General features: G+C 40.7%; 1 protein-coding gene across 3 annotated transcripts in view; it reads right to left on the bottom strand.

The window, feature by feature from the left end:
* The window catches only part of MOBP (myelin associated oligodendrocyte basic protein), a 49,170-nt gene extending 33,051 nt beyond the window's left edge, over positions 1 to 16,119 (bottom strand). For 2 of the 3 annotated variants that reach the window (XM_081824715.1, XM_031028284.2), the window contains exons 1-2: positions 15,981 to 16,117; positions 7,867 to 7,944 (exon numbers count right to left, since the gene is read on the bottom strand). The gene's annotated coding sequence lies outside the window, so the exon portion shown is untranslated. Of the gene's footprint in view, positions 1 to 7,866; positions 7,945 to 15,980 lie in introns of all 3 variants that reach the window. The other variant, XM_081824711.1, reaches the window with a different exon arrangement.
* Between the last annotated feature and the right edge of the window lie 209 nt (positions 16,120 to 16,328).

The raw sequence follows: 16,328 nt of genomic DNA, 5'->3' as shown, positions 1-16,328 counted from the left end.
GGAAGCTGGTAGTCTTCATGGCTATGAGGGTGGGGTGGCTAGTCTGGGTAGTATCCTCCTTTGCTGGCCATGGAGTGCCATAGCATGAATGGCACAAGTTACTGCTGGCCCCAGCAAAGCCACTGGTCATCAGGGTCCCTGCTCAGTAGCCCCCATTCCGGTCCAGCTGTTCTCTCAGCTCCTCCACGTCTGCTCAAGGCTACTACTGGTTCCCATGCATGCCCTGTGTTACAGGTGGGGAGTCAAGAGCCCTATCTTGGGGCCATTGGCCTAGACAGCTCCCCAACCAAAGCTGCATACTCATTCATGGGCCACACTGGATGTGGCTGAGGGCAGGCCTCCCCCAGGGGGCTTGTAGCCTGTCCTCACTGTTCCTGTTCAAGTGTGTCAGTAGGACCCACCCACCCCCCCACACACACACGCATACACACAATTTCAAACCTATCTGGATGACTCCACCGCACCATAACACATCCCCTGCCATGATTCTGAAGCTTCATCTGGAGAAAAGAGAGAACATGAATGTTTGCTCCTTAGCTTTCCCTCTCTTCCCCTACCTTGAATAAGCTTTGCAGAGTGCAGAGTTCCTCCATAAATTCACAAAGTGGAGAAGGCTTAAGCAAATAAGGACATGCTCTTCTTACGCCTTTTCTTTTGTTTACCCAACTCCTCCCCATACATGGCTGTAAATTCTTATTAAATCCCCCACTGCCACCTTCTCTGCCTTCAAGTGATTAGGAAAACAGTAAGGAAGAGATGGGAATAACCAGAAATTTCCATTTTCATAGACTGGTTTCAAGAACAAGATGAAATGTCTGATATTTAAAATATTAAATTAGGTGCACCTGTCTGCCTCAGTCCGTGGAGTGTGCAACTCTTGATCTCAAGGTTGTGAGTTTGAGCCTCATGTACAAATTACTCAAAAGTAAAATCTTAAAAATAAATAAATAATAAATATAAAAATACTAAATTATTTCAAAGCATGGAGAATTAACTTCAAGTGCTTAGAATACTTATAAATCTTGAATGAATTTCTGTCAAACCTTGCCTCCATTTTACAATTTTTTTTTAAAGATTTTATTTATTTATTTGAGAGAGAGAATGAGAGACAGAGAGCATGAGAGGGAAGAGGATCAGAGGGAGAAGCAGACTCCCTGCTGAGCAGGGAGCCCGATGCGGGACTCGATCCCGGGACTCCAGGAGCATGACCTGAGCCGAAGGCAGTCGCTTAACCAACTGAGCCACCCAGGTGCCCCTCCATTTTACAACTTAACATTTACTCTCTGAAAACCAAACCCTTAAGAGCAAAAAAAGTCTTTTAAACTTTCATTCTATGAGAGGAGACAGAAGTAAAATACATTTTCAGTAATAATGTAAGAATATGGAGGGGAAATAGTAAATGGGTTTTTACTTACTGGGACGGACATTCCCTGGGGAGAATGGTAGGAAAATCCCCAACTTAATTTCTGCATATTCCCCAGCAACAGGGGATGGTCTTTCAAGAAATTGTCAGAACAGAAAAAGTACAGCATTCATTATTCTATACATTTCTAAAAATCAGGCTAGCTTATGAAAGGAGAGAAGATGGGCAAGGGAATCTTAGCATTTTTGTACAAATACAGTAGAATCAGTAAGGCTTTGATTTTTGTTTAATTATTAATATTCTTATAATTGATTAATCACAGAACTATTAAGGAGCCATTTGAAGACTGACCGAATATTAGGCAGCCCTTTTACAAGGTGAAAGAAGCTGTATTAACATAGAAAATACATTTGAAATATCGAGTGAAAGCCACCAGAAGCTAGATTATTTATTGCATGGCATCGATTCGAGGAAGCCAGCCATCCCAACTAAAGCTAGCTCACAGCCCATGTGATAGTGTCTCAAGCACCCCCAGTGCTAGCAACCTCAGCACAGCCTGGGACAGGAGCAAGGGGGCCCCCAGCAAGGTGGCTGCACACTCAGACCCTGTCTTGAAGAGATGAGATACTGGTCCTCTGGAGACCTCAAGCCAATCTTGGGCAAATTTTCAAGCTGGTGAGCTCCCTCTGAAGTGTCAGGAGGAGCTTTGGAAACAATTTGTGACCAAAGATGGCAGAGGGGGCCAGGTAATATCAGGCTGCCCATGTAAAAATGATACACAGAACAAGACTGAAGTAAATGCAGTCCAACACAACACTAACACTCAGCCATTCATTCGAACATTTGTTGAGTGCCAAAGTGCTGGGGGTGAACAAGACAGAGAAGGCCTCGGTACTCACGGAGCTCAGGGGACAAGGGAGGGAGACTTACCAGACCATCTCAGGAACAGGACAGCCAAAGTATGACTGCAATGTAACAAGGGGTCTGGAGGAAGAGAGTAGGGTACTAGAAGAGAATATAGTGATGAGACCACTTTAGACTGGGGGCTAAGGAAGAGCTCCTGAAGAAGAGATATCTGTCTGAAATCTGAAGGATGAATGGGATTCGGCCTTGCACAGGGGAGGACAGAGTTCCAGACAAAAGTACCAAAACTTGATGTGCTGGAGAAAACAGAGAAAGGATATAGCTGGAGCACTGCGAGGCTGCAAGGTAAGGCGTGGGGTGGGAAGGCCATGCAGGACTTGAAGGTGAGCTAAAGAATAGGAAGAATGGAAGGCATTGAAAGATCTTGACTGGAGGAGGTAAGCCTTTCCACTTTTGTTCCATGAAGATCAGTCAGGCTTCTTGCAATGTAGACTGGAGACAGGCAGGAGTAGAAGCAAGGAGACCAATGACAGAGGACAGGGACTCCAACCAGGGCAGGGGAGCAGAGGTGGGTCTTGGAAATCAAAGAGGACTTGAGGATGGGTCGGATGTGGGGTTCTTTGTTACGGCTTGAGCAAATGCCCAATGGAGCCATTTCCCGAGGTGGGGAAAGCTGCAGGGGAGGGGAGAAAGGGTACAGTTTTGAACATTCATTTATTCAACATATTAATTGAGAACCTACTGTGTGCCAAACATTTTATTTTTTTTTTAAGATTTTTATTTATTTATTTGACAGAGAGAGAGAGTGAGAGCAGGAACACAAGCAGTGGGAGTGGGAGAGGGAGAAGCAGGCTTCCTGCCGAGCGGGATCATGACCTGAGCTGAAGGCAGTCGCTTAACCGACTGAGCCACCCAGCCACCCAGCCACCCCAAACATGTTAAATCTGAGATGCTTATGAGGATCTAGTGTTGATGATGACACATGGCAGAATGGAAGCATGGCACATGCCTCGAAATTGCTAAGGGTCAGAGCATAACTAGTTTCCTACAAGTAAACAGTTTGATTGTGTCCCACCTGTTGTTACTATTACAAATGATGTTGTAGTGAATAAAGTTGTGCACCCATCATTTCACACACATGCAAATATCTGAGGGATGTATCTCTAAAAGTGGGATCACTAGGTCAAAGAATCTGTGCACTTGTAATTCTGCAGATTTTGATAGATATTTTCCAATTTGCTCTCCATGGGATTTGTACAAATTATTATTCTACAAACAATGCATGATAAAGCCCATTTTCCCATCACCTCAACAATAAGAGTAGGTTATTAAACCCTCAGATTTTTGCCAATCTGATAGGTAAAATGTCTCATAATGCAAAGTAGACAGGTAAATCTCAAATGTTTCAGATTTGGGAAGTCTGTAAGTATGACTTACCATATTAACAGAATAAGGGAGGAAATAAGATCAGTAATAAATATTAAGAAAGCATTCACTAAAATTCAATACCCAATCATGATAAATATTCTTAACATAGAAGGAAGGGAAGGGGATGTTCCTAATATTATTAAAAGCTAGCTACCAAAAAATCTATAATAACAGCTTACTGTGGGTGAAATTTGAGAAACATTTTCATCTAAATCAGACACCCCAGAAAAGATGCTATCAGTACTACTATTCAACACTGTACTTGAAATCCTAACCAGAGCAACAAGCAAAACAAAACACTGAAACTCTACAAACTAATTAGGACTAAAAAGAAAATTCAACAAGATTTCTGGACAAAGATCAATATTCCCAAATCAAAATCATGTCTATAGATTAGGAGGATTCAACTAGAAATGTAAAATAAAAAAATCCATTCAAGCTGGCCACAAAACCACAGGACACCTTCAGATAAAAAATATATCTAATAAAAGAAATGCAAGACCTTCATGAAAAAATTTGCAAATTTCTTTTGAAGGTTGCAAAAGAGACAGTCAATGTAAGTATGCTGAATATCTCCCAATAAATCTGTAAACATAATGCTATTCCAATAAATATCAAATGTTCATGTTATTGACAAGATGATTTCATCATTCTTATGGAACTATAAGAGACCATGATGAGTCAAGACAATTTTGAATAAGCATAGGGTCTTGTCCTACCAGATGGAGACACTTATCATAAGCTATACTAATTAAAACAATAGAGTATTGGGGCACCTGGGTGGCTCAGTCCGTTAAGCGTGGGACTCCTGATTTCGGCTCAGGTCATGATCTCAAGGTCCTGGGATTGACCACCTCTGGCTCTGCCCTCAGCAGGGAGTCTGCTTGAGGATTCTCTTTCCCTCTGCCCCTCTCCCTGCTCTCATGCTCCCTCTCTCTCACTCGCTCTCGCTCTCAAATAAATAGATAAATCTTAAACAACAACAATAAAGTATTGCTTTGGAAATAGACCAATAGATCAATGGGACCGAACAGAGAGCTTAGAAAGAGACCCACATAGGTATAGCAGTATGGTTCATAACAGAGGGGGCATTTTTTTTTTTTTTAACTGGAAAATGGATGGACTACTCAAAAGGGAGACAAAATGCAAGCAGACTAATAGCCCCAATAAGAATAATAATAGCAAACCCCTGTCAGGAGATACCAGCCAGGCACTATTCAAGGACTTTATGTATTCAACTCATGTAGTCCTCACAACCTCACAAGAGTCCTGTGGTGCAAATGAGAAAGCAAAGATACAGAGAAGTCGAACAACCTGCCCCGGGACACAGAACTAGTAAATGGATCCCCAGGATCCCAACCAAGGTAGGCTAGTCCGTGGGCTTCTAACACAGCAGACGTGAAGAGAAAGAAAACAAACCATAAAGATTATGATTTCATAGAACAAAAGATATCATGAAGTTACAAGGTAACAGACCAGTGCCATTATAGAAGAAAATACATGGACACATAAAAGTACAAAGTTTTCATAATCAGAGCGTTAAAGGAAAAAACAAATGATAAATTTTTTAAAAAATATTAAAACAGGCAAAAAATAGAAGAGGGGAATCTTTAAAAGCCAGTAATTCTATACAAATACTCAACTCTGGAGGACTCAAGGACATGACAACAAGGAAATGTAAATCGACGCCCACTCTGACGGACCCCACCCCCCCCAAAAAAAAGCTAAAAAAGGACTTTGGGAAAGGCGAGCAAGAGGCAGCGGACCAGCGGGCCTGGGAGACACGCAGGGGACGGGAATTCAGGGAACAGACCCTGGGCTGGAGCTCCGCCCGAGGGACCGACCCGGGCTGTCAGAGTCTCTGTTGCTGGCACGTAAGGAATACTTTGTGAAAGAGCTGTTTCTGGAATAAAACCTGGAGCTTCAGAGGTCTCACTCACCTACCATAGCCTTCCAAAGGCTGCTCAGCCCCAGCTCCTCCGCTACGAAAAAAAGTATCACTTGCAGCGCAAATTCATTCCACATTCACCACCTTCCTTGGAGACCCTTATGGTTTCTAAAACCTTGCTAATGGCCTAAGCCAAGGATAATGCTTTCCTCTGAGCGAAGGTTTACACAATAAAAGGCAGTGGCTTCCGTGTTGATCTTCCGTAGCCACAAAACTACATCTAGGAAGTAAACTTTGGTTGTCTACTACATGCCGTCCCCAAGGATGTCTTTATCCATTTGACCTCGTTTATCCATTTGTCTATCTCCATAGCAACCAAAATGTTTACAAATTAATGGAATGAATGTTAAACAGTGGGTTCTTGAACCGGGAAACCATTTCCAAGTAATGGAAAATTTCATATATTTATTTGGAATCAGGGTGCTTTTCAACAGAGAGCAGCATCTTGCCAAACTCCAGTACTGAGTTGGGGAGCTGCCGAGGCTTTAAAATAACAGCACAAAAGTGCCTCGATTTGTCTAGGGGTTGAACAACCCATCTGGAGAGAGAACAAAGCCCCAATTGCTTTGCTTTGTGCCAGGCAACAAGGACATAGTACAGTGGTACACTCTTTCATAGACTTGTGCAGAGCCCTTTCTGACAACAAACTACCTGACTCCAGCTATTATAGGAAAAGGAACAAGTGTGACCCAGGGTTGGTATCCTTAGCACATAGGTAATATATTTAGCAAATGTTTTGGGAGTAAAAACCTTGATTATAGTGGGGCCAGATAAATATGTAAGAAGTACAGTAATTTTCTGAATGTAATTTTGATAACATGACATTCTTTTTTTTCTAAAAATTATGCAATACATTGTTGTAGTGTATGGATAGGTGAACTTACACTAGAATTTTTTATAGATGAATAATTCCACAATTTTCTATAAACAGGGGGCAGGAGGGTCCAGGAGAAAGAACCAAAGGCATGAGTTTGTCTCCTCGTGCATCCATTTTCCTGACTCAAAAACTCCAGAGGCTTCCCTCAGTTACAAAGCAAAGTCCTGTGCTTCTTAATTTATATGTCACACAAGACTCTTCGTAATTTGGTCCCTGCCCACCTTTTCCCTGTACAGGAAACCAATCTTCCAGATTTGCATTGTCTTATAAAAGAACCTAAATGTTAATTTGGCCTATGGTCACAGCAAGGGGGCAAAGGGGGGAACCTAGATTACCTGATGGGCTGACTTATTGCTCCACTGACAGCTCGGGGAAGGTGAGAGCTGCTAAGCTGCCTTGGGTTCTTCAAGGTCATCAGTCTCAGGGAGACAAAGAAAAGAACCAGCCAGAGAGAAGCTAAGATAAGCACTGGATTGCTGACTACCCCTTTGCCTGAATTTTGTGTCCAAGGCCACAGTCTGAGTCACCCAATGGCAGCTACACTGGTAGACTTCCTCAGATGGATCAAATGTCACTTATCTTGGTTCCATTTTGCAATTTATATGCTTCCATCTTTATATTTACTATATTATATTGAAATCATTCATCTAATCAAAGAAGCAGGAATGGGAGTCAAGGATGAGTCCAAGGTATGTGGTTCAAGGAACTAGGTGAGTGGTGGAAGCATCTACTAGAAGAGAAGCTTTAGGGGAAGAGGCTGAATCATGAGTTCAGTCCTGGGTTCCCTTGAGGTTGAGGTGTTTGAGGGGCATCTAGATGGAGATGTCAAGTGAACAATTCAAAAGAGAAGTCTGGCTAGGAGACAGAATTTAATTTGTTAACTAGCTAGAGAGGGAAGGAGTAGTGGCCTGACAGTGGAAATGGGGAGGACACTGGCCCACTAAACTTTGGAGCCACTTGGAGTGTAAATGTCCCCCATTTGACAGGCTGACAGATGAAGCCTTCAGAAGACTGTCTAGGTTCAGTTGAGACAAAGAAATAGAAGGAATCTCCTGAGTAGGGTTTGAAGCCATGGGGGAATGGCTTTTCCCCCATGCATAGTACATGAGTTTGCCAAAATGGATAAATGGTGGCTGAGGTCATTATCCCTCTGATGCAGAGAAATGGTTGTGGGTTTTGGTTTTTTTTTTTCATATTTCTACCTCCCAAAACCCAGAATACTGTGAAACACCTGGAATAAGTTTTTCTGAAGTGTTTAACTCTTATTGAAAGTTTTTTTGCTCAGTCTTTTGCTGATTCTGCATTCTACTTTGACATTTTGAATACTAGTAATCATTATACAATAATTTAGATGCAGATCCAAGAGTATAAGAAACTCATTTGTACCTGTATTTTCATCCGTACACATCTGGTGATTAGATCTCTGTTATGAGCTTGTCTTGGTATCATTTGCTCCTTTTTTTCCTAAAAGTGAAGCAGTAGAATGAGTTCTGGTTAATTTAGCATTTTTGGTTATTTAAGTTGTAGTTAATCCAAAAGTATTATACACAGCTTCACTCTCACCATCCTAGGAAGGATTATGACATTTAATTTAGATGTTATCTATCATCTGGGGGTTAGGGAGAGAATATAAGAACAAAATCTCATGCAAACTTTTAAAGACCATCTTATCATTATAGAGGAGAAATGCTATGTGTCCAGGTAATTCACTGACATTAAGTAAACACTCTTCAGTCACTTCTCCTAGTAAATCTGAGCTCTACAAATCTGATTTTTTCTTATAACACTAATGAATGAAAGTCCTAAAATAAATGAAATTTTAGAGTCTGGTTTTAAAAATGCAAGTCATAGCAATTAAGTAAAGCATCTCAAGAAGGGAGTTGGAATTCCATATCTGGAAGAAAGATGCGTTTTTTTACATTAAAAACTCAAGGAAGGAATCCAATTTGATAGGGCATTAAATCGAGAATTTCACAATATAAATCTTGTTTTCCCATGCAATATGAAGATTTGTAGCCATCCGTAACCATTTGTCCCCTTCTTTCTTACTATACATCAGATCTTGGAAGTGTTGTTTGAACAAAGAGGTCTTCTAGATACAAAAATAACCTGCAAAAGAAATCTGTCGTTCTGATTAGTTGTTCTTTTAAGGTTCCTGGACCCAATTCCAATGTTGTGGGGGAGGGGTGTGTCCCCCCACCACACACACAGCACCAAGCAATTCTGGGACATCAGCAGGGTGTCAGGGAATTCAACTCAGTTCTGGCGCTATCTGCCTGGAAATAGCATCAGATTCCACAGGTTAAGAGTTCCGTCCCACAGGACTGCCTTCCACACCCCACTTCAGAATCCAGGCCAGGGGTAAACCCCAGGCTGTTACTTATGCTTCTGACCAATGGGCTACAGCTTGGAGGTTTTAACAACCTCCTTCTTAAGTTCCCTTAATTTGCTAGAGTGGCTCACAGAACTGAGGGAAACACTTATCAACAGCCAGGTGAAGAGATACGGTGCGTGGTGGACAAGGTTTGGGGAAAGGAGGAGGAGATTCCATGCCCTCTCCAGGCACATGGTTGTCCCTGCATCTCCAAGCATTCACCAACCCGGAAGTTCTCCAAACCTTTGGGGTTTTATAGAGGTTTCATTACACAGTCGTGATTGACTAAGTCACTGGCCTTTAGTCAACTCAACCTCCAACCTCTCTCCCCTCCCCAGAGGTCAGGGAGTAGGACTGAGATTTCCATCCCTCTAACCACATGGTTGGTTCTCCTGGCACCCTGCCACCCATCCTTATGTTACCGAAGGGCTTTCCAAGCTCATCTAATTAACATAACACAAGATGCCTTTATGCCCTTGTAGGAAACTTCAAAGGTTTTAGGAGCTAGAAACCATAGACAAAGACCAAACACACAACAGAAATCATAAACATGACCAAATATATATATTCCTTACAAATCACAATATCACAGTTGTCTTAGTTGATAATTTCTTAATTGATAACTAATCGTAGTAATAATAATGCAATTGACAACTCTGTATTGCTAACTGTAAAAATTATTGTAAGATTTCTCTGTCAAATCAGATGAGCATGTTCCTTTTAAATTTAAATTAATTTTTAAAAATAAACTATTGAGACTACACTAAAATAAAAAGCTTTTGTATAGCAAAGCAAACCATCAACAAAATGAAATTGATTGGGAGAAGATATTTGCAAATAATATATCTGGTGTAAAACAAGATTTCAAGATAGAACAACCAAGCCTAGCTAAGAGAGTCTCTTTTAAAATAGAGTGGGGGGCCCTGGCTGGCTCAGTCAGTAGAGCATGCAACTCTTGATCTCGGGGTAGTAAGTTTGAGCCCCACATTAGATGTAGAGATTACTTAAAAATAAAATCCTTAAAATTGAATAAAATAGGGTCAGGAGGCCATATGCGAGAAGGAGTTTATCCACATGCTCCTCAAGAAACTATGAACTTTTGCCAGCTTCAAGCCCTGGGCCTAGACTTAACTCCCTCCTCACCATGACACCTGACTCTTTTCCATTCTTCACTTCAGAAGGAACCATGAGACTTGACAAGTTTCAATCCCTTATTTGTATATTAACACAACCAATCCCAGTGGACCTAGTTTCAATCCCTGTTTTGCCAAACAGCCCTGACTGAGAAGTGCACTTGTAACCTTTCGCATTTATAACCCTGCCCTCTCTTTGTCTTCCTGTGAACGTAATTCAGGTTTCTACCTAAATCTGTGTCTCTGGAATTGGAATTCAAATTGCCCAAATATATGCTTCTTTGCTTAAATTTTCAGTGAATGTTTTTCTTGGTCAACACCCATAAGGGGTTAATATCCTAATTACATAAAGAACTTGTGCAACTCAACACCAAAAAAAAAAAAAAAGAAGAATCCAATTAAAAAATGAGCAGAGGATCTGAATAGGTATTTTTCCAAAGAAGGCATACAGATGGCCAACAAGATGCATGAAAAGATGCTCACCCTCATTAGTCATCAGGGAAATGCAAATCAAAACCACAATGAGATATCCCCTTACACCAGTTAGAATGCTTAGTATCAAAAAGACAAGAAACAAGTGTTGGTGAGGATGTGGAGAAAAGGGAACACTTGTGCACTGTTGGTGGGAATGTAAATTGGTGCAGCCACTACGGAAAACAGTATGGTGGTTCCTCAAACAGTTAAAAATAGAAATATAATATGATCCAGTAATTCCTCTACTGGGTATTTACCTGAAGAAAATGAAAACACTAATTTGAAAAAATATATGCACCCCTATTTATTGCCACATTATTTACAACAGATATGGAAGCAACCCCAGTGTCCCTCGATAGATGAATGAATAAAGAAGATGTGGTATGTTCATATCCATATAATGAACTATTACTCAGCCATAAAAATTAATGAGATCTTGTCATTTATGACAACATGGATAGATCTAGATGGTATTATGCTAAGTGAAATGAGTCAGAGAAAGGCAAATGCGATATGATTTCACTTGTATGTGGGATATAAAAAATAAAAACAAATGAAAAGAAACTCTTCTTAAAGAATAATTCTGGGGCACTGGGGTGGCTCAGTCGTTTAACCATTGACTCTTGATTTCAGCTCAGATCATAACCTCAGGGTTGTGAGATCAAGCCTCACGGTGGGCTCCATGCTGGGCATGGAGCCTGCTTAAGATTCTCTCTCTCCTTCTCCCTCTGCCCCTCCCCCACGTCTTTCTCTCTAAAAAAAAAAAAAAAAAGAAAAGAAAGGAATAATTCCAATTAATAAATGTAGAAGCAATGAAGGAAATAGAAAATCATCATAAGAATACCACAGTAACAATTTTTGCAAGCAATATTCACTAATGAATGGTAAATATAGCAGGTGAAAGTTTAAGGAGAAACAAGGTACTTGCATACTCCCAAAATATTCCCCTCCCAATAAATATTTATTAACTAAAAACAGGACACCTGGGTGGCTCAGTCAGTTAAGCATCTGACTCTTGATTTCAGCTCAGGTCATATCTTGAGGTCCTGGGATCAAGCCTTGCATTGGGCTCCGTGCTCAGCATGGAGTCTGCTTATCTCTCTCTCTCTGCTCCTCCTCCCCCCCAATCTCTCTCTCTCTCTAAAATAAATAAATAAAATCTTAAAAAAAATTGTAATTTTATAATGGGGATTCTGGCAAATACCACCTTAACCAAGTGCTCAACATTTAATCATAAACTCTCTGTGGTAGGCAACATGGCCCTCCCAAGCAATTTCCAAATCCTAGTTGATGGCACCTATGAATTAGGTAATCTTACATGGCAAAAGAAACTTTGCAGATATTCCTTAAAATAGGGAGATTGTCTTGGATTATTTGGGTGGGCCCAATCTAATCACATGAGTCCTTAAAAGCCAAGAATTTTCTCTGGCTGGAGTCAGAGAAATATGACCAAGGAAGAGGTTAGAGATATTTGAAGCATGAGAAGAGTTCAACCCACCATTCCTGACCTGAAAATGAGGGGCCCAGGGACCTGAGCCATGTGGAAGTGAATTCTGCCAACACCTAGAATGAGCTTGGGTGTAGATTCTCCCCCCAGAGCCTCTAGGTAAGAGCCTAGCCAGCCAACATTTTTATTTCAACCTGTGAGACCCTAAGCAAGACAACTGGACAACTGATTTACAGAACTGTGAGCTAATAAATGGGCATGGTTTTAACACACTCAGTTTGTAGTAATTTGTTACACAGCAACATAAAACGAATATCCTCACTGCTGTGCATCACTGAAAACCCATCTATCTTCATAATTAACTTTTGAACTGGCATAAGAAATAGATACACATTCCATGAACCTGTCTGCATCAGATGTCCTAGGTCTTAAATGCTATTGTTTCAGAGTCTGAATGCTGCCCTATTTTCCCTTGCCCATTCACTCCAAATGTGGCTGCTGTATATTAACTATATTTTCTTTTCTGTATTCTTGATGCCCTGGCACCTGTTGATCCTGGAGACATTGCCTCTCCCCAGGCTAGCTAATTCCTAGGGACAGCAAACCCTAAGACCCCTAAGACCTTAAGACCCCTAAGAGTGTGCCTTTCACATGCAAACCAACCAATCCAGAGCCTACACTTGCCAATTATCCTTTTTATCAAGGTCCCACACATTAAGTCCAACATTCCTCTGTCCTAATCACCCCAAGACCAGGAAACAGACAACTCAGGATAGCCCTTACATCCCAGAACCCACTGAAATTATTCAAACTAGCTCGTCCTAAAATTTACCTAATCTGTTTACCTCATCTCACACAGTCCTTCCTGCAAAACAAAACAAAACAAAAATACACAATAAAGCTCTTGCCCATGCTTTCCCCTCATTCCCTCTGGCTTCCAATCAACCCTGGTGCTTCCTCACATGGCCCTGCATGGTCAGGCATGCATCCTCCTTTTGGGAACTGTGAGTGACAATGGCAATCATCTTTTGATCTGCTGCCCTCATCATGCATGAATGAAAACAAGATCCCAGGGGCGCCTGGGTGGCTCAGTTGGTTAAGTGACTGCTTTCAGCTCAGGTCATGATCCTGGAGTCCCTGGATCGAGTCCCGCATTGGGCTCCCTGCTCGGCGGGGAGCCTGCTTCTCCCTCTGACCCTCCCCCCTCTCATGTGCTCTCTCTCTCTCATTCTCTCTGTCTTAAATAAATAAATAAAATCTTTAAAAAAAAAAAAGAAAAGAAAAGAAAACAAGATCCTGAGTACATTTTAAAACAGATTGGTCTTTTAACTACCCAGAGCACAGCTAACACCACCAGGTTTACCTAATGCACTATGGGTAACAGAGCAACAGAAACCAGAGACACCTGCAAAGCCAATAAAAGGTCACTTTTGGAGCCTACACAATGGAACCTAATCCCAGGGTCCCAGCCCAGCCCAGCAGACTTCCAGGATATGAAAACAACTCAATTCCCACCCGCAAGACTCTTCTGGTCTTCCAAACCTTCCATGTCCTGGCCCCCAATTCTTTTGGCTGAGTGAAAAAAGGAGGTCCTCATTTTCCAACCCAGGATGGCTCATCATCTCCTTTAAGTAAAAGGCAATTTCTCAAACTCTGGGGTGATGTCTATGGACTAGATAAGGCAATCAAAATAGCTAACGCTACATTTTCCCAAAAGCTGAGTTTCTCAACATTAAATAGTAACATGTGAAGAACTCCAAATTTCTAATCTAATTCCACATTTAGAAAAGAAAATATTTATCTACCTCATCCAGGGCAGTCCTATTAAAGCAATAATACATTTACTTGACTACAAAGATCATATAACAAGCTAACCAACTGCCCTACATTTATATTTATGATGACTTTGGCGTTTCCTCTAGGGGAAAAAAATGGATGTTTTATATTTGGAAATCTTAAGAATCTATTTTAATAACTTTCCCAAAACAAAGGAAGTCTGCTAGGAAGCTGGCCTCTACCTTCAGAACAATAAAACTGCCAGCCACCTCCAAACAGAAGTTTTCCAACTTACAAACAAAATGGAAGTTCTTTCTTTTCTCAACACCTTGCCAACATGCTAAAGGTCACCAGGGAGGCTGGAGTGGCTATCCAAGACCATTCGTTTGTGAATGGTAACTGTTTTCAGCAGATGGTTTTGCTTAGAAAGGAATGATCACATTCATGAAATGAACACTCATAAAGCAGTAGACATGAATCTAACACATGCAAAGAATCTATGTTAAATACTTCACTGTATGCCTATCAAGTTCACGTACATATTGTTGCAATTATCATTTTTAATAAAAGGGTAGCACTTACACACTTTTGGTGAATACTTGGGAATTATCTGTAAAAGCTCTGGATTTTAAATTTTTTGTATTTTCTTGTAAGATTTTAGGTACTCATTTAAAAATTCTAGTTACCATTAGAGAAACCAGACTTCAAGTTAAAAGTCTGTACAGTCAGATTCAAGTATGAATTTGGAGATGTGTGATCTGAAATGCAAGCATATTCCTTCCGAAACTGCATAATCAGAACCTAATCATGAGAAGACATCAGACTAAACCCAAACCGAGAGACATTTAACAAAAGTAACGGCCCTATAATCTTTAAACTTGTCAAGATCATGAAAGACAATGCCCATCTCGGGTGTTTTCCAGAATAAAGGACACTAAAGACACATGGTAACCAAAGTGATGCATGATCTGGGACTGACACCTGGAACCGTTGACAAAACCTAGGCGTATCTGGATTAGATAATAGTATTTTCCTAACATTGGTTTTCTGATTTTGATCATATCTGAAAATTAATCTCAAATGGCTCAGAAAAAAATAATATGTTTACGTGTATACAGAGAAAGAGAATGATAAAGCAAATGTGATAAAATGTCAACATCTGGGTGATCTGGGTACATTTGGAATTTTTGTACAGTTTGCAATTTTTCTGCAAACCTGAAACAATTTTTTTTAAGTAGGCTCCATATTCCCAACATGGGGCTCGAACTCATGACCCCAAGATCATATGTCACATGCTCCACTGACTGAGCCAGCCAGGTGCCTCTGAAACAATTTTTAAAATCCACTAAGGCAGGCGCCTGGGTGGCTCAGTCATTAAGCCTCTGCCTTTGGCTCAGGTCATGATCTCAGGGTCCTGGGATCGAGCCCCGCGGAGAGCCTGCTTCTCCCTCTCCCTCTGCCTGCCGCTCTGCCTACTTGTGCTTCTCTCTCTGTCAAATAAATAAATAAAATCTTTAAAAATAAATAAATAAATAAATAAATAATAAAATCCACTAAGGCATTCTCCTGTTAATCGAAATAAACATAAAATAGCATAGCTACACAGCTAACAGCAATCTGTTTTTTTCTTCCTGTTTCATTCGCAAAACAGTAAAAATTATTTTCCCTATTTTTCTCCTAGTATTCCAGCCAAGTTCATTGCTTTATTCCCTTGACACATAATCTTTTCTTTCCTTGTCCCACCCACCATAACACTGGAAAACTCTGATTTCTAAGAAATTCTGCACAAGACAGAGCATTAACATCTTTCCATCTAAGGTTGCTAATCTACAGGGAGCAAAATTCTAACAAGATTAGTATCCCCCACACATAAGCCCAGCTGCATGAGGGAAGATGTTGTATCTAGATAAAAAGAAAAAACTCATTTTCAAATCATGACAAATAATAAAAGAAGAAATAGAAAAAGAAGAAACCAATAGTTCCATTAATCTAGCTCCAGAAACATGAGGCTTTAAACCTGAAAGAATCTGAGTGAGGGTTTGAAGCCTCTCCCCAGGCTCAGACAAATCCCAAACATTAGCTGGAACATTCCAGGAGGAGCCCTCTGCTCACATTGGAATAACCTTGGTGTCCTCTGCTCTTGTTTTCTCTATCATTTTATGTTCTGTCAATCTTGACTGCTATTATAGCAAGTTCCCCCTGGAATATATGAAATGGCCCATACAAAAATGTGCAGTTGCCACCTGAAGATGAAGTACAACCTGAAGTTAGATGAAAAACTATGGAATTCCCTTACCTTCAAGTAGCAGTTGTGTGAAACAGGCTCCACATCTGTGCCAGGTCCCTGGGGGGGTTGAGGCTACCTCAATGCATGCAGAATATATAGGGAGAGATTATATACCCGGGTTTTTCATTACACAAGGTATTTTTGATGGGTTCTCAGCCAAGATCCACTTAAAAACAAAAGCTACACAAAGACTACAAAAAGGCCACACAAAGTTTAAACAAAAGGCTAAAGAAAGACCAAACAAAAGCCAAAGAAAGTTTAAACAAAGAGTGAAACAAAGACAAAACAAAGGCTAAACAAAGACAAAAACAAAGACTAAAACAAAGGGCAAAGGAAAATCTAAACAAAAGCTAAGCT

Source organism: Leptonychotes weddellii, chromosome 1, assembly GCF_054177405.1.
Source record: "Leptonychotes weddellii isolate Sample4059 chromosome 1, ASM5417740v2, whole genome shotgun sequence".
Lineage (NCBI taxonomy): Eukaryota > Metazoa > Chordata > Mammalia > Carnivora > Phocidae > Leptonychotes > Leptonychotes weddellii.
This window is presented reverse-complemented; position numbering and strand designations above follow the sequence as displayed.